Source organism: Corvus cornix, chromosome 7, assembly GCF_000738735.6.
Source record: "Corvus cornix cornix isolate S_Up_H32 chromosome 7, ASM73873v5, whole genome shotgun sequence".
Lineage (NCBI taxonomy): Eukaryota > Metazoa > Chordata > Aves > Passeriformes > Corvidae > Corvus > Corvus cornix.
The window spans coordinates 20186151-20202969 of NC_046337.1; the positions used below are offsets into that span (position 1 = coordinate 20186151).

Here is a 16819-nt window from a genome sequence, read left to right on the forward strand (position 1 = left end):
AGTGCATGTAATTTAAAGGGTCTTTTAAATAACTTTATGGGTTTTATTCCCTGTTAATATTTACTCCCAACTGATTTGAAGTCATGTAGGTGTTTCAGTATGGATAATGAAAAACAAAGAAAACAAGCATGTATTTTGACCTTCTGACTGTGACAAGTCAGTGGAAGATTATGGATAGTGAGATTTGGCCTTTAACCTGGAGGGCATCGATGCTGTTTTTCTTCTCATCTTCCCTTAACATCTTTTGTGTTACACATTTACTTAAGGACACACAAAATCCCATCGTGTCCCTGACCCAGGCCTGGTGATTACATCATTGCTTAGCCATGTCAGCAGGAGCCGACCTGGGGCTGTATACAAAGCCTGTGTGCTCCTGAGAAAGGTTATGGATGACCACTCAAGGGCATGTAGGACCATGTAGGTATGTAGTAGGTCTTCATCTCCTCTTCAGGTGGCTGTGGGGTGCATCCTGTGCTGCAATATACTGAAGTTAGTGGCCAGGACCTTTTGAAGAAGTGGCAAGTTTGTACTGAGGTATGAACTGACTTGCTATCCACTGAACAATTTAAGTGCACTCTTTAACGGTGCAGAGGCCTTTTACAGTCTGTATAGATTCAGATTCTACAGTGCTCCTGTCTTGAAACTCTTGGATGGAAGATACCTTTTACTGTTCAGTGATATTCAGTGATTTTAGCAGACAACTCAGAAGTTCATAAATAGAGTAAATTTATATCTCTGTGCACATAGTTATCAAGGCACTTTTAAATGAGCCTTGTACTAAGGCAGTTCATCTTAGTCCACCTTCTCTGGAGTATTGGTCTTGGCTTTTATGGCCATTAATGCCAATATTGAGCAAGTAACTCACTTTAGGCAACATCCTAATTTTTTCTTCCTGTCAACCTGTCCCATCACAAAATGCAACCTTTTTTACATTTATAGTTTTCTGTTGCCACTGAATTATAGACATTTACCATGACAGTGACTGACATGTCCTGAACTGAGTATTACATCACCATAGCATTTACTATGAAGGAATGATGAACCACAAGGGGGAAAATGAAAAATAAACCCACTTGTTTTTTAGGATACTGCTATTAAAAATTAAAAATAATATTCAAATGCCTAAACTGATACTTTTCACAATTTAAATGTATCTGTTTGCAAATACCAAAGTCAATAGCTTTATCAGAAGCAATAGTGTATACTCGTGTAAATATTCTTGCATTTTTAAAAGGCAGGGTTGTCTGCAAAAACAATATATTCCTATTATTTGCAAGTCCCTGTTCTTATAATAGTACTGGGCTGTTTGAAAAATGTTCCAGTATCACCCTGTATACTACTTGAAAACATTTTTCGTTTTCCTTTTTAACATGAACCAGACATCACAGAGCACATTTTCAAAACAGGCTCTAATTATAAAGCAGGTTAAAAGAAACTTTATTAGCCAAAGCCCTATCTTCACTTGGGGTCATATCCCACATGCTTTTTTCAGGATCAGATGGTGTGCCTGTGATCTCCACATGCAGATTTCTCATCTGTATGGAAAGGAGATGTCAGTCACACTGCCACATTCACCCTTTCCACGGGTCTAGAATCCACATGTGAAGAAGAGAAAGGAAAATGCACACTGCTCACTCATTAGAGATTAGACAGGAAAGATAATACAGCCTGAGAATATCAGGTGGTCTCAGCTATCATATGTTAATCCCAAAGGAGGGTGAAAATGGCTTCATTTCTTCCCCTCACATCTAAATAATTAGCTTTTCTTCTGGGCAGGAATAGTCATGGTGCTTTACCCTTGTTTAATTCTTCAAAGAACAGCCAAACACTTGACATCTGCTTGCTTTACATGTTCTAAAACATTGCTTGTGTACCTTAGTAGACTAACATAGGAAGCCCATTCTTTGCAGCATTACCTGACCCTTCAGCAGTGTGGCTCCACTGACTTCTTGCTATTAATTTGCTCTGAAAGAGCTGAAAGAGTTTTAAGCAGGCAAAGATTACACTTTTATGTTTTCCCAAATATTAACCAAATCTTCTTATGAGCCTACATGAGGCCTAAGGCTATGTCTGAGTTTCTTAATAAAATGCTTACATAAATTGTAGAATGACACTGAGAAGCTACTTGCAAAGTACTGTAATCAAAGCTATGTTTGGTGGTTGAATACTTAGGTTACTGAGAGAGAAAACTGTGAGCAATCTTTTTAGGGGAAGTATGTTCTCTGTAACACTTTAGAACTGCATGTGAACACTGGAACTGGAACTCTGCTACCCCAATGGGATCGTGAATATATAAAAAGCAACACTAAACATACTCAGCACATCCTGGCAGTCTACAGGGAAGTGGTTTTTTCTCATAAGAGGAAGGGCTTGTTAAACGTTTTTTCCCACAATAGGGGGAAAAGACCTTCAAGGATCTGAAGATCATTATGCTTCTGTCAAGGAGGAGGGTGAGGGAGAAAACAAAGCAGACAGACTAACTTTCCTTTTCATGGGCTACTTTTGCTTGCCCTCACAACTATCAACACTAGCAAGGAATCCTAGTTCCCTTCACATCCTGCATGAAGAGAGGAAGCATAAGGCCCAAGAATTTTTAGAAGCCTCTAGCTGCTTCAGTTTCCCCAGTTCCCTTACACAACTCAGGAGAGTTTGTAGTACAGCCCCAAAGTTTTCTGCAGGGTGTTTCACCATGCAGCTGTTACACTGCATTCAAGGGGTTTGCTCTCTCCCCTGTCCACAAAACCCTAAATCATTGTGCCTCATTACACAGGAAGATGAAAGTTTCCTAAGCTAAATAAAGTGATTGCAAAGTACTGAAATCACTGAGACTTAAATGTGGGAATTACCTTCTAGATGTATCATTCAATTATTTTTCTCATTAGAACCACAGTTTTAATCTGCTAAGAAATATTAAATATTAAACCAGTAAAGCAGAATAGTATGTTACATTAAAATAATTCCTTATAAAGTGCCTAAGTACAATAGAATCTCCTTTGTCTTTTTATTATATGCATTTATTCATCCCAGACTTAATTTAAAATGGGTGTCAAGCATCAGATATAATACTGAGATCTAGATTCTGATCTACATGTTAGAACCTCTGACGCTTAGAGAGCATGTTCAAGAAAGGACAAGGAGGAGGGTAAGTTCAAGCCTGTTTTTAATTAGCTACAGCAATTAGATGTTTTGAATACTCAGAATGATGTATTAGAATTACACAATTATTTGGTTTGTTTGGTTGCTTTTCAATACACTTGAGAACCAGCTCCTAATTAAGATACACACACTATCAAAGATTAAAAACTTAGATGATGGTAAAAACAATTAGAATGATGATGTAGGTTTAGATTCCCTGTGGTTCTTGTACAGATCTACAAGACAGCATAGAGTGTGAGCACATGGAATTTACTTTCTCTGCACAAGGTCCAGAAAGACCTGCAGTATTTGTGTGGCCTACAGGGGCATGGGCCATCCCAGAGCAGGTGTGATGCACAGGGACATGGCGGTTTTCCCTGAGCTGGCTGGGTACTTGGACAACAGGAGCTTTACCCTTCATGGGGACAGCTGCAATTACCCATTGCCTCTGGGTCAGGAGTTGTTCCTCTCTGAACAAGTCCTTCTTGGGATGCTGCAGTCCTTATCCTGCTCCCAAGGCTACACCATTAGATCACAGCAGAGCCTCTACCTGTGGAGCATATGCCACCTATGTGTTAATTATTTGTTCTTTCAGTTCAGAAAACATTCTTTCCTATTTAAAAGGTGTAAGAGAAAAGCACAGCATACAACAAAGCACATTTTCAAAAACAGACTCTAAGATCCAATGATTCAACCAAGATTACCTCCAATTACAGGTGTGCCTCACCCCTTTAAAACTGATAGACTATATAATATACCATCCTTAACATGTCCTGAATGTTTTGCTCTTGATCTCAAAAGCAGTAAGCACAGTCTCTCATGAAATCTTGCTGCAGAAATGACCAAGTTCCTACCATCTCAATGCCACATGAAAAACCTCAAGCAAAGCAGCCAAATCTCTTGACTTGCTGCTGATTCCGCAGCACTTTTTTGTAGTGATAACCACTTTTCTCTATCATCATTTATTCAAAAAGGTAAATCAAAAGCATAAAATAGTCCCATCTGAGTTCTTGCCTGCAGGAGATGTTCTTCTCATTGGTTAAGCCATGAAGTCTTATGTCAGTCAGAGACAAACTATGGCTGACCTGACTTTCTCTTCTCCCTTTCCATGTATAGAGGTTTCTCATGCACCAGTTAAAATCCAGACTTAAAATAAGAATTTTTAAAAGCAAAATATTTGTCTTCAGCAGCTTGGCTGACACAAAGGGGTACTTGTTTTTAGAAAGCTGCAGCATCTTTTTGATTGCTGATCAGAAAGCCAATCCTCTATTAATCCTAACCAAATAATCTGAATATATCGCTAATGCCTGTTAGTGTGAGATGCATTTAGAGCTATATTAATGATGATTAATACCAAGGATTTTTACAATGTGAATTCTACAAATAAATTCTAACATTTGTGTATGTAAAGTCACACTTTTTCACATTTTGACTTTTACCAAGCTTATTTTCAATTAAAGTAATTCATTAGAAATTCACTTTGAACTAGACTGCAATAAGCAACGTTTCAGCTGAAAAGGTTCACAAAATGATTGAATCAGCCCTGAATACCTGCCCAGGGATAGGTGGCATGCCAGATGACACAGCTAATGCCCCTAAGTTTTTGTGACAACAGAAGAGTGTGGTTAGGGTCACATCTTCTCACCTTCAGCTCTCAGGCATCAGTAATTAGGCTCTTATTAGTACCTCTCCACCAAGTCTCAGCTTTTTCCTAACTTCTTTGAGGGGCTCTGATTCACGTTTCTGGGATCAGAGTATTTTACCTGCTCCTCTGTAATGCTCTCAGGGAAGACCTAACAGTATCTCAGCTACATCTGTTTAAAATCATTTTGGGGCCTTTGGGGGAGCATGTGTTTAAGGCCATAAGGAAGCTGCAGAACTGCACATGCCCCTGGAGCCAACCACATAATCATTACAAAGTCCCAGAATGCAGGAAGAGCCCCTGCTACATGCAGCTTCCTTTGGCAAACAGTGATGGAGATGCTTGAAATGGTTTTCTCAGGGGAAATGGTAAACATAATGGAGATGCACAACCATCATGAGCCAGACCAAAGGTCTGTTTAACCTAGGAGCCTGTTTTCCAGTAACAGATGCTTAAGGAAAGTGGATTAAAAACAAGGCATATATAAAACAGATATTCCCCTTGGCGCAGCCTCTCAGCTTCTGGGGAACAGTGCTTCAGAAACTTCCTGAGCTGGAATCGCGTTTTGTTTGTTGTGTTTAGTAATCACAGATAGGCCGATCCATCACAGATTTGTCCCATTCCTTTATGACTGGATTTACACTTCGTGGGTCTCAACATCCTCTGAGAGTTGTTTGAGCAGCCATGATGACTTTATAACCGTTTCAATGTTGCCTGAATGCCCCTTAAAACTGACGAACGGCGCAGAACCCCATTCTCCAGGCCGTTCCCACCCACGCGGTCTCGCATCGCGCTCCTTCGGTGCATAGCCCCAGTCGCAGCCGCGGGCTGCAGCGGCTCGCAGGGCCGCCCCTCTGACCCCAGCGGGCCCTTCCCGCCCGGAGCAGCCGCGGGACACCGGCCCCCCCGGCCCGCTCCCCGCGCCAGGCGACGGCAGCCGCGGCCTCGCTGCAGGAGATGCCGGCAGGGGCGGGGGCGGGACGGCGGCAGTGCCGGCAGGGCAGCGCCCGGGCCCGGCCGCGCTGTGCCCCCGCGGGGGGCGGCTCCCGCAGGCTGTCGGCGCACGGGGTTGGGGTCAGGACGGCGGTGCCGCCGGTGCTGAGCAGGTGGGCCCGCCCTGCTGGGCGGGTGCCGTTCCGCTGTGGGACGCGTGGTAGCTGAGGGGACTTGAGGAAATAAACCCGACTGGAACACTGAACGTATTTCAGGCTTTTTTGCGAGAACTTGGAACTAATTTCACAGAATCGTAGGTCCAGAATACCTAAAGGTTTTGCTATAGTGGCTTTTGGTGTTTTAGGCTTGTTTTTCTTTTTGGTTTGGATTTTTTGGGTTTTGTTTGGTTGATCGGTTTGGGTTTTGTTTGATTTTTTTTGTTTTGTTTTGTTTTAAATGTACATGGCCCTCAAGACTCCTAGCTTTTATTTCTGTAATGTGTCCTTTTCATCTTTCACTGCAGTGGGATAAGCTTTGGCATTGTTATAGTTCATTTCTTCTGAGGGTCAGATGTGCAACAGCATTTCCACTCAGAGCTCTGTCCTCACAGCTTGTCCCTGGGCTGTAGAATGTCCCTGTCTCTGAAGCAGGTTATGTGAAGTCCAGAGAAACTTTCCTCTCAGTAGTGGACTTTGGAGTTAAAGGAGTGTGTTGAAATACATGGTTTTATGGCTTTCCAAACCTTTTTGTTATATGCCTGTATAACACGAAGCCTGATTTCATTTAAAATATAAAATGTGATTAGACAAGCAGTCTTGACTTCTATTTTTTCCCTTTATTACATCATACAAAAAGATGAAAGTGTTTAAGATGTTAACATCTTAAAGGTGATAGCCCTTCTGCTACTTTATTTTTCTCAGGATAAGTTTTGTAATACATTATTGTTGTCTGACATACTTTTTTTTTTTTTTTTTTTCCCAATACAATGAACAAGATCTGTCGAGTTTCCTGAGTGTTTCAGATGATGATTATTTGTTGCAAGAGGCATGGTTCAGTGTTGGGACTCTGTGCTACTTAGATGAGCTTAAATAGTTCTTGGTCATCTTTTTTTCTTCCCTTCATCTGACTTTTTTGTTCCTGCTCTTGAATTAGCCCATCTAGCTAGTATGAGTTGACTGTAAAATAACCCATCTGGAGGAGCAGGAGGGAACACTGAATCTCATCAGTGGCCAAGTTACAAGAAGTAAAAGCAGGTGAGAATAAGGCAAGGGTAGAAGCAGCAGCTGTGTGGTGTTGCTGCCAGCTCTTGGGGCTTGTAGTATGTGGAGCAACTCTTAAGTATAGGCAGAGTTGCATAAAGAAGTCTACTAATCACCTATGCAGTGCTGCCATGGTTATTTCTCTGGCCTCTTCTCTCTGTTGTCAGAAGAGTAGGTGGGCTCACATCTGGGGTGTTGATGAGGTATATGAATTTCAGCCGCTTCCCCAGGTAGTTGCATTGTTTTCTGCAAGTCATTTCACCCCACTGAAATCCCCTTTACTCTCCGCCTGGAGCACTGTGTCCAGCTGTGGGCTTCCAACATAAGAATGATGTGAACTTTTGGAGCGAGTTCAGAGGAGGCCACAAAGACCATGAGAGGGCTGGAACATCTCTCCCATGAGGAAAGGCTGAGACTGCTGTTGGGGCTGTTCAGCCTGGAGAAGAGAAGGCTCCAAGGGAGAACTCAGAGCACCTTCCAGTACCCAAAGGGGCCTACAAGAGAGTTGAAGAGGGACTTCTTGCAAGGGCAAGGAGGGACAAGACAAGGGGTAATAGGTTCAAACTAAAAGAGGGTAGGTTTAGATCCGATATTAGGTATATATTCTTTGCTGTGAGGGTGGTCAGGCACTGGAAGAGATTGCCCAGAGGAGTTGTGGATGCCCCATCCCTGGAAGTGTTCAAGGCCAGGCTGGGAGGGAGCTTTGAACTACCTGGTCAAGGGGAAGGTGTCCCTGCTAATGGCAGAGGTTTTGGAACTAGATAATCTTTAATGTTCCTTCCAATCCAAACCTCTCTATGATTCTATAAATACACACAGTACTGAAGAAACTTGCTACTCAAGACCTCTTTCTGCTCCTCATTAACTTAAAGGAATGATTTTCTCTGACTTTTAAGGGAGCAGGGTCTGGCCCTGCAGTGGAATTCAAACATAAAACATCATGCTTTCCTGACAGCTGTGTGCCTTCTGTAAGGGGAGGTCAAAACCCAGCAACAAAATACAGCTTGCTTTAGCTGCTTCAAAGTGAGAGAGCAGCAAAGGGAAAGTATTTATAAATGCCAGTACTGGCAAGGAGAGCAGGGAGACATTGGTCTGTTGCTTTTAAGGATGAACAACTACTGTGTGTTCAGGAATTCTGCTTTTTGTTATTGAGCTTCTGAACTTCTAATTTGTATGCTATACAAAAAAATGAATGTATCCTTAAGACTGACCAGAGAAGTTGCAGATCTTTTTGTTTAATGTTCTTAGGGGGGTTTTTTTGGCATATGGCTACTGTGTCACAGACCCTTTCAGCCTAAGATTAAAGGAAAAACAGCTGATTCTGTTTATAGGAGCCTTTAGATCTCTACTAGTTTTTATGTGGATATGGTTGTGAAACTTGTTTTAAAATTATTTCTTTATGTTTAATTTTATTTTTCAGGATTTTGGAATGCCAGAAGTGATCAGTCCAGTTGTATTTTCTTATGAAGTAACTGTGACTATAAGTAATGTTGCAGTATTTTTAGTAAAAGTTTCTAATTTCCAAGTCTATTATTAAAATGTTGGAAAGTGTGTTTGCTATGATAGCATCAGTAACGCATTTTAGTATCTAATGATTTTATTTTGACTTTTTAATCAGGTTTTTAAGAAATACTATTAATATTTGTAACTTGTCTTTTGTATGGCCAGGCAGACCCTGCTTAAAATTAATAATGGCATTGTAGTGTAGTATGTGGGGTTTATAATGTAGCTGACATGTCCCCTTGCTGGAAAATTGCTCTGACAAGAGTACTCTACTTGAGATATCTATCATGATAACACATATGTTCCCACTCATGTCCCAAATAAAAAATTACATCTTTTCAAGACCTCATTCCAACACTTCGTTCTCATGTTAAATGTATAACAATAATACTATATTTCAGACTTTAAAATTACTTTGCACTATTTTTTAATGTTAAACCATGCATTTTAAACATTTATTGTCTCACATAAAATAGTAATGTATTTTTCTTCCCATTCACTGATCCCTAACATTTAAAATAATTTCTCTGTGTTTGTTTGTAAAGTTGAACACTTTTTCCTGAGGATGTTTTAGGAAAGAAAATAAAACTCACCCATCTTAGAAGTTCAGCACACATTAGATTCTCAGTAGTACATGTAATTTGTTCTCTATACAGTTGTCACATACAACAAACCGTTCAAGATTGCAGACTCCAGTTTAAATACCATTTAAATTTTGTTTACATTACATTTTACTGTTGCTACATAAAACCATTATGAGCATGTACGCTGCAAATTACACACACCACCAGCCTTGTAAGCTTCTGTAAGTTGTATTTACCAATCACAGTCTCTATAAATGTGTATATGCTTACACAAACATATATGTAATTTATTCTAAAAAAAGATTTTGTATTAATAGCAATGCACAGCAGAGGTCCGTATAGAACATCTTATGCTCTTAAGAATAATATCATGCATTAATGTTTCCAATATGTTTTATAGGATGATATCTTAGCAATTGACTACTACAGTCGTAGTTCAATTTTTGCTACCTTTACACTTACCTTCTAAAGTATTTTCTTATATGATCATGAATCATCTCATAGACAAATCTCTTTTTAAGTACATGGAATCTCCAAGAATGCAATGCTAACTTTAGTGTGGTAAACTAACTAAAATGAAAGATAAAAATAGCAAACGAGAATGTTTATGTGTAAAAATTACGCTAAATGTACTGTGCCAGTTGTTTTGATGAACTTACTCCAGGGACATCTGTAATTGACAAAGCAAGAAAAGAAAGACACCTCCTGATGACAAAACTTTTTAGAAAGCCTTCATTGTATGAAGGCCATTGGTTATACTGATTTGGGAAAGTCCAGTGGTAGATGGTAGTGTGACTGCAACAACCATTTAGTTGTAAAAGCTTTTCCTCCATTTTGTGTGTTAAGATGTTAGTTAAATGAGGTTTTTGTATAGTAGTATGGAGCAATATATTATATTTGCAGTTAAAATGTTCCTGCCTTAGATTTTGATAGTTTATGCCTTGCCTAATACCTACAGGAAATAAAATGAATTGTTGTATTTGTTTACTGTGATTTGGGGGGCTATTACTCCATGACAAGGTTACATTGACCTATCATTTCATGCATCAGCAGTTCTTCTATTGCACTGATTTGATTGAGCCTAGTGGATAAAAAAGGAGCAATCCACCCAGTGGACTAAGTTAGAATTATAATAAATAGTGCACATTCTGAAGGGCAAAGTAGGTTAAGTATGGTACTTACTGCACTGGGCATAATTTTTGGGATGTGTCAAATTTTAAGCTTTTTTTATTTCAACTTCTGCATTCAAATTTTGTACTTTGATTTTAGGTAGTTATGGAGGTCATGCTGTAGCGACAGTTGACGAAAAAATGTAGTTTTTTGCAGCTACTATAGGGAGCTTTTAGTTAGGTGCTTGTGAAAGTGCAATACATCTCTGAACTCACACTCCTTTCTGGATGTACAATTCTAGATACTGTTGCTGCTCCTCATGCTGAAGCACTTCACCATTGTACAGTCATATAATGTCAAATAACCCTTCCTAATTACATGGTTTGGCATCTACTAGACAGAGGAAAAGGGGCTGCATGGCTTACAGCTTCACTCTTTTTCTAGCGCTATCTCATTCCCACTTGCTCTCTTTGAATGCCACCAACACCTCAGTGAATCAGGAGGGGCTGTATCCTGCTTGTTCACGCCCAGGTAGGTTTTTTAATTTCTGTTATCCAAGGGATAGGCCAAGGTACCTGTTGTATGAAAGTGGTGGAATAGCTGGTAAATTTTAAACATTATTTTAATAAGATGTACCAAATAAGATTTTTAAATTACTCTAGAGTAAGATGTGTGGTCATTAAAAATAGAAGCTTAATCTTTTGTTTCTCTAATGACAGAGTAGACATTAGACACATTTTTTAAATCTCTATATGTTTCTTCCATATTGCTTTGTTGTGGTGATCCACTAGGACTGCAAAATCAATCTGTAGTGATGAGGGTTTAATAACAGTGGAAAATCAAGGCTGTCAAAAATTATAATCATAAATTCTAGCAACTCTTAAATGCTAAAGAGCATAATTGTTGTATTCATGTGGTTTGCTTACTAAAGAATCCCCAGAGAAATTCATTTAAGAACACATGTAAGTTTTAGTGATCTCAAAAGGATGTAAGAACAAACTGTGGGTGTTTACATAATCAGGTAGATCATGAGCTGTATATCAGTACTGTGCTGGATAGATGACTTCTAACAGTGATGGAGACCCCAGAGAAGGAGCCCACCTATAGAACTTGCAGGAAACCCTATTAAAGTCCTCACTGGTTTTTTGTTTGTTGAATTTTTTTTTTGTTTAAATCAATATGAATTGTTTCAGTAACTGAAGAGAAGTAAAAAGGTGCTGTCCCAAGACTTTTAAAAAAGAAAAGAAAAAGGGTATTCTGTTTGTTCTGGTGTTGAATGTCTGTTCAGACAAATTCTGATAGTCTGCTGTAAATAAAAAGACATAGTTGGTCTTTTGTTTTGTCATTTCATTTTCTGTTAGATACAGTTGTTTAAAAAGGACAGAGACCAAGAAGGTAAACTTCAGCTCCGTCCAGAACCTAATATACACCTCCTTTGTGGCAATAGATTAATTGAATGATGTTTTCAATTCCATTGCTTTGCATATTCATGCAGTAGATTAAGTAATTCCAAAGTTTCAGGTTATATCCTTGTGTGGATTTGTGTTGAAACTTGTGAAAATTTTCATTACCTCAGGAATTTACTAATACCATGAATAGAAAATTAATGCTTTTTAAAGTTACTGTCTCTATTTTGGAAGCAGACAAACAAAATGAAGAATTATGTATTTATGGGCCAAAAGGTAAATTATTTAACAATTGCTAATTTTTATAATACTATTTGCTTTAAAATACTCATTACTTAATTGGGGAAACTGAACAAAGCAAGGGGTTGAACAATTTGATAGTGTATATTTGAAGTGGAACTTTAAAAAATTTCACCATAGAGCTTCAAGTCAAAGAAATATTTGAGTTGAGGAATGAAATTGCATCAGGTGAACCAAAATGTGAAACAACTGTTTTGAATTTGCTTTTCGGAAGTGGCAGTTCAAGCAGTACCATGTTAATGTCTTTGGTTTTGCAGCTGATCTATTACATGCTTTTTTAAGCAATTAGAGCTCAATAATACAACGATTTGTCACCCAATTAATTTTGAAAGACTGGAAATGCATGGATGAACTGTTTAACCTGTGGTTCACTTGGCACCATTGTAATTTAGATCAAATAAAACATAGTAGTGGGTAAGCTACATTATGGGAACTCAACATCTTCATGTTCTGTAACTTGTCCTTTAATCTTTTTTTATATTTCTATTCTAATTATAGGTGAACGTATAGATAAATAATGTAACATGGTTTTGTTTGGTGTAGAATGTGTAAATCCATGACAATTACAAACAGTAGTTGAAAAAACTTTTGTGAAAGTGTTTCTCCAGAGATAATTCTGTGCCCCAGCAACAACAGAAAGCACATCAAGGGCATTAATGTGTGCGGACTTCTGAATTATATTGTCTTTACAACTTGGAAAATTTAAGCACTAGAGCTAAAATTCTTATAAGGCTAAGAGAAACCTATGGGCATGTCAAATATAAACCAGGTACTATGTGGCTTTTTGTTCTTCTGATCTTCAAGTCATGTATGTGTATCTCTTGTTTTTTTCAGTGCATCAGAATGCTGCTTCATTACAAGGTTCTGCTCCTCCTTGGGAGACACAGTGTAAGGGCAATTTCAATACAGACAGTGTACTGAGACCTAATTTCTAGAATTTCTGCACTTGTATGCATAGTAAATGCTGACTGAAATTTTGATAATTTGAAAAGAGGTGTATGAATTGTGGAATAATATAGAATCATAGGATAGTTTGGGTTGGGAGGGACCTTAAAGATCATCTAGTTCCAACCCCCCCCCCCACGGGCAGGGACACCTTCCACTAGACCATGTTGTTTAGACAGCCTTTCATTCCCAGACCTAGATTTACATGTGATTTTGGCTTATGGTGAAAAATATCCATGCTACATTGTGTCAGTTACTCCTATGATTTCCCAGTGACAACTCCTGACAAGAAATATATTTATATATTTTGCTATGTTTGCCAAGCAGCACAACTTTGGAGGCCCTAAATACATGATTATTAGTGTTATAATGGTTTCTCTCTTGCCTGCCTGACTGCTGTCAGTTAAATGAGCAGTTGGCTTTTATTCTTTGATCTCTGTTGCTGTTGTTGCCTCCAAGTGACTTCAGCTGATTTCTCCTGGCTCCCTGTTCATTATCTGGTCAAAAGCTCCTGCATGCATTGCTTTTTAGGATGCGGAAGGAAACCTCCATTTCAACTACTGCAGTTGGTTTTTGTAGAAAATGCAGTAGAGATGGAAGATGGATAAGGGGAGGTAGAATGGCAAAACCCAAAATACTGGCACTTTGCTATAACAAAACCAGTGAAATTTGTATTAGCTTGTGAAAAATTACAATTGCACAGCCATTGTCTAACAGAACCTTGAAGGGTGCAATTAGAGCAGTTTTCACCTTCAGAATTATTCTTCTATGTAAGATTTTTGAGTTTGGTTTTGCTCACTTTATAGTGCATATGTGCAAGTGGTATGCAAAATAATACAGGTTTTTCATGTTTTGCTATTTCGGGGTTTCTCTCTGGTTTAACCTTAAATTCAGGTGTCTAAATTTTCTGTGTCTGTTTTTCTTAATTGATGTAATCATTCTATCATAAATGTGATCTTTATTTAAGATCTTTATCATCTTATTGCTCTTAAATGTAATTTTTCAGCTTTCTATCCTGATCCTAAAATTATTGATGCCATTAACTTGGTTTTTTTTTTTTTTGCACTGCAGACAATTACTCAAAATATGGTGCTACGCAAGAGTATGCGTGGTAACAGTAAGCTTGATGTTCTTCAGGCGGTGAACATCCATTTCTGATCTGTGTACTTGTAAGGTTTTTCATTGCTTTACATGACTTACACTTTCATGAACCAGAAGAGGCAGACTTATCTCTGGGGTGTTCTTTGCTGTTTATTTTGTCATCATGTCATACATGTTTGTAATATATTATGTTGTCAGCCTGCAGTTCTGATCTATGAACCAGAAAATACTGAGCTCAAGCAGGTTTTTTCCACTTCTTGAAGGAAAGGTGGTCTGTAAGTTTGAGAATTGCAACTACAATATTTATTGTATGGACAGTCTTGCTTTTCACATTGAGAATTATTGTATGACCAGGAACCTGACTTTGTATTTTGAAAGCCAGAAACTGAGAAAATACTTCTATAATGTCTGAGGTTTCTATGTCTTAAATATTCTGCCTTGGTCTATAAAATGTCAAAGTAAACATTCTCCATTTGTTAATGTTCAATTGCAAGTATTCATTTTACAGTATATTAAGAGAGAAAGAAAAAAGTCAGAAATCCTAAAAATTTAGAAACAGTCTTCTAAATTCAGAACAAGTAGACCATGTGAGTTCACATCAACTGTCTCAATATAATATCAACTAACATAATCCAAATAATCAATAAAAACCTCACCTCAAAAAAGCTCACCCTGCACTGACGTGGAAGAGGAATGCTCAAGAAAACTCTTTTAGCACTTGAGCAGGAAACTTTCAGCAGAAAATATGTAAAAATTAGTAAAGTAAATCGATTTTAAACTGGTCCTTACTCACAAAATGACCTCTGATGGTGCTCTGAGATGCTACCTGTGATCATGGCAATTGAATTGTGCCAAAATGTTAGCCATGTTTATTATGAAATGGGATGTTAGTCTGAAGGATGTTAACATCAAGAAGTCCCTTTGACTTCTGTAATATGAGAAAGAAGTAATGAGAAGGAAGACATTACAAATATCAGCTCGATCCATCTTTGGATACTCCCAAACCTGGCTTAGTTGTGTATTTTCTTCTCTCACATATTCACTATAGCTTACACTGCTCATTTGTGATCAAGTCTTCCTAGTCCTGTATCAGTTTAGGATATAAAGATACGTGGGGCAAGGGGTAGAGAGAGAGGGAACCTTCCATTCTCTTGCCACTGTGTAGCTACAGGAAACAGGAACAACAAGGTGGCTTGGTGGCGTAATTCATCCAAACTTTCTCCCATAAACGAGTGATTTTCTGGTGACCAGCTGTGCTGATTTAAGAGCTATGTTGAGCTGTGTGTGTTTTTATGGCAGAAGCAGCACAGAAATTCATCAGTGGGGATAGTGAAGATGATGCTGAAGCAAGTGATGAAAGCAGCAATAATAAAACAAAAAGATAAAACCCTAGCTGTCCAAATTGTAATGATGAAGAAAAGTCTGAAGAAAATTAGTGTGGAGATAGTATGGTATTTCAATTGATGATTTTGATTCTCCAACGATCAACATAAAGTGTTGAAGTACACTGTTTAATCATAATTATTATTAGAAATTTCAGTATTCTTTACTAAAATTAATATCAGATCTTAGAATTTTTGTAGTACTTGCAATATTTTCGAACTTACACCTGTAAAAATTACCTTGTTTTCTAACTTGATGACACATGTAAACTTGATGTATGCAGAAGTAATTGATATAGTATTTTCCTGCTGGAGCAATAAGTTACATGGAAACTGTGACACAGATCATCACTTGAGCAAAACAATATTTTAGTATTGGACTTGATACATTCCTTTGCACCACTTGAACAAGGGAAACCAGCATGATTTTATAAAACTCTGTAATCTGCAAAACGATGATGTAGTTTTGAGTGGCAGAAATGCTGTCTTAAAATTAAAACACCGCTTGCTGAAAATTGTTGTGATTTTTATAGTCTTGACATTAATGATACAGCTCTTAAGAGTATTTTAGCTGAAAAGCCTTGCCTGACATCTTTGTAAAGATATATAGCTTCAATGACAGTCTCTTGTCCAGGTTTGGAGATAAACCAAATAGCACTGTTGAAAAAGTGCCAGTTGTAAAATTGATCAGAAAATCTACATAACTGATAAGATTGTGACTTGTACCAATTTAACATTAACTTATTGTTAACATTTATAAAATTTACAGACGGAGATGGCAAGAACTACAGTAGTAGTTGCCACTGTGATGTGAAATATTCATAATCAACTGGGAAGGTTTGAATTTACACTCCTGAGGAGCTGGTCTGCATGAAGAGATTATAAGATTGAGACTCCTTAAGTAAATTTACCACAGATATTCAATTGTTTCTCTGGACACATCAAGGCTGTAGAAAGGACAAAAGATTATTTTCTAGACATGGATAAGAGAAAAGTAAACCAGCTGCTTTCCGGAGAGAAGTGGAGCACCTCCCTTCTCACTTAAATTGAAAGGAATTAAAATGATCAACCTCTTTGAGGCTGTGATTCCTGAATTACTAATATTCATTTTAGTGTCCACATCATTCATCTCCTATTGCTTGTTTTTGAATTTGAATTTTTTCTAAGAGAAAGCAATGTGCTGAAGAACTAAGTGAATTCATATGAATGCTTTTAAATAGTGACAGGGAAAAACCATAGGCTGGGAGTCCTTCCTACTTTATAAATATACTTATTTTTCTGGACTGGCATTAAAACTTGAAAATGATTCAGATATGCTCTTGAGAGTCAGATTCCCCTTTAGTAGAGTATCTCAAGAATAGATCATATCTATAAACTCAAGATGGTTTACATTTTGTACTAATATCTTTGTCATTTTTAATGCAGACATCTATGTGGGATGCCTGCCATACGTATTACCTCAAATCAGTTGGTGTCCACATGGTGAGGACTAAGTGAACCCTGTTACAATGCTGAAAGA

The 16819-nt window shown here is 38.1% G+C and overlaps 1 protein-coding gene across 2 annotated transcripts in view; it reads left to right on the forward strand.

Annotated features, from left to right (window-relative positions):
* Positions 1-14398, forward strand: part of MYO3B (myosin IIIB) — a 248769-nt gene extending 234371 nt beyond the window's left edge. Inside the window, exons 41-43 of one of the 2 annotated variants that reach the window (XR_002047282.3) lie at positions 10611-10697; positions 12707-12760; positions 13889-14398. The gene's annotated coding sequence lies outside the window, so the exon portion shown is untranslated. Of the gene's footprint in view, positions 1-10610 lie in introns of both variants that reach the window. The other variant, XM_019290511.3, reaches the window with a different exon arrangement.
* The last annotated feature ends 2421 nt before the right edge of the window (positions 14399-16819 follow it).